The sequence below is a fragment of the Penaeus japonicus genome, unplaced genomic scaffold (genome assembly GCF_977035675.1).
Source record: "Penaeus japonicus unplaced genomic scaffold, GWHDUDI00000001_assembly GWHDUDI00000008, whole genome shotgun sequence".
Classification (NCBI taxonomy): domain Eukaryota; kingdom Metazoa; phylum Arthropoda; class Malacostraca; order Decapoda; family Penaeidae; genus Penaeus; species Penaeus japonicus.
In genome coordinates this window covers 33,562,301-33,564,800 of record NW_028234410.1, presented here as the reverse complement: position 1 = coordinate 33,564,800, position 2,500 = coordinate 33,562,301, and the positions used below count along the sequence as shown (strand labels likewise).

The 2,500-nt window shown below is 35.2% G+C and overlaps 1 long non-coding RNA gene across 1 annotated transcript in view; it reads right to left on the bottom strand.

Annotated features, from left to right (window-relative positions):
• The window catches only part of LOC147471495 (uncharacterized), a 10,082-nt gene extending 8,443 nt beyond the window's left edge, over positions 1-1,639 (bottom strand). Inside the window, exon 1 of the long non-coding RNA XR_015191228.1 lies at positions 1,270-1,639. This is a non-coding gene — a long non-coding RNA (uncharacterized LOC147471495). The remainder of the gene's footprint in view (positions 1-1,269) is intronic.
• Positions 1,640-2,500: the final 861 nt, after the last annotated feature.

Genomic DNA, 2,500 nt, shown 5'->3' with positions numbered 1-2,500 from the left:
GAGAGAGAGAGAGAGAGAGAGAGAGAGAGAGAGAGAGAGAGAGAGAGAGAGAGAGAGAGAGAGAGAGAGACTAAGAGAGAAAGAGAAGAAGAAGAATCTCATAGTCATCCCATATCTCTGATTCGGTTACTCAAGGAAAGAAACATAGGTAATGTAGAGAAATATATATATATATATATATATATATATATATATATATATATATATATATATATATATATATATATATACATATATATATTATTTCTTCTTCTGATAAGATAAGCACATCTGTTACTGGATTTGGTAAACTGCAATATAGGGATCGCAATTGCTTTAATAAATAATAAGATATGGACACAGCATATAAGAGAGATCATTTTATATAGAAATATAACAGACAGATCAGCACAGAGATAGGCCGATATGATCCAGTTGCTAATATTAAATGTTTAGTGTGTTGCCTGTTGACTTGTTGTAGGTGATAATACCAGAGATAGAAGGGAATAGGGGTGAAAATAAAAAAAAGAGGAAGAATAGGATTAAATATAACAAATAAAAACATAATAGCGATAAATGCGATAAAAAAGATTTATGACGGACACAAGACACAAAAGACTAATATTATCTAGAAAAATGACGTCATTGATGGAAGGTCCTATGCTCTACATTACATAGAAAAGAAGAAAAATGTAAGAAATAAACATTATTCGAATTCAGACATTAAATGTATCTAAAAAATAATATAGATCATATAGATATCAGAAATATTTTCGGACGTTAGGTACGCACGAAAAGTAAAAAGCCACACGTTGAGGTTACGTGTGAGGGTTCTCTGAGTTGATATATGATTTCGAAGATAGCTGATTTAGCTGATTGTTTCATATTTTTTTTTTTTCTCTTCTTCTCAAACAAAAAGTGTGTAGTTTATGTTTATATACTATATATCTTTATATCTTTTGTGTGTATCTGTATACCATCATTATTTATATTGTATTCGTATGTGACATGTAGCTTATATATATATTGATTCACATTGATGCCATTATATCACCAAATTAATATGTATATCGAACTACATTTACATATTATGTAATATTATGCTCGTGTATAATTGTTCAATATATCGCTTACTAATACCTAAACTATTAAGCATATTCCGTACCACGTAGACATACCTATTTACCACTAGAAATATGGAACACAAACCGTGACAGAAGGTGCACTACATCATATGTTTACGTAAGGCAGTTACGTGTCTGACGTGCCCACTGCCCAGCTATGCCGTACCTGGATAAGACAGGGTGACTCGTCGGTCGTGAATGTTGATGGGCGTGTCACTCACTGGCCGTACACTTCCGGTTTCTTTCAGGGTTATCTGTCTCTGGTTTGCATCGGATGCTATTTCTCGGATTTACTCTCTTTTGTTCAGAATGTTTCGAATGAACATCTCCTCTATATAGTGGGATCTTGTATTAAGCTGTTCGGTTCCTTCCGCCTCTATTTCGGTGGTGCATCTGTACAGCACATGAATGCCAAGGTTTACTTTCGACTTCCGAAGGCGTACATGAACATGGTCGACAAGCCTGCGAGAACGGTGGAAAAAATAAACCTTACAATCCCCACGAGGTCGCAAACGCAACACGTGTGCCAGCATATAAAGTAGTAGACTGTTGGCACACCACCTAGAGTGTGCAGTAATAAAGGTAACATCTCTTAAAAGTAGACACGGAGTATTTGTAAATTTAGATATGGCAGTGTTACCAACCACAGTTTTTTTTTCCATCTACCGTTGAGATATCTTGTCATCGTACATTTGGGAAAGACCTTGTCACGTTTTTTTCCCCTTTTTTTGCAATTGCTTGCAGTGCATATGTGATTTACACTATCATCAAATTTTGCCATCACATTATCAGATAGTAACACAACACCATATGCTCAACAAAGCTTCGTTGAAGACGACCAAATGCGACTTAAAAATCAAACGGATTTGAAGGTTACACAGTGCAATAAACAGATACATCTGATATAGAGAGGGAGAAAAAAAAATCGTATAAACATTTTTTCTTTTTTCATTTCAGATCTGCAATAAGGACGCTAATGGCACTCAATACAACCAATGAAATATTCTACAACAGATCAAATAAGCCTAGTGTAGTATCACTAACGGTCACACTTCCCCTATTCACAGTCTAGTCACACGACGCCCTTCATAGTGACAACAGCAACAGCAGACAACGCGAAGCAGATAAGAGGATGCAGATGTCTGAGTTCATGAAAGATGGTCTGTTGCTTAGTGAGAGAATATGTATATATATATATATATATATATGGATACACACCACACATCACACACCACACACAACTCACACACACACACACACCACATCACCCACACAACACACACACCACCACTCCACACACACACGCACACAAATCTATATCACACCAGCACACACACACGACTATATATACAGTATAGTATATATTATATATTTATATATATATTATATATATATAT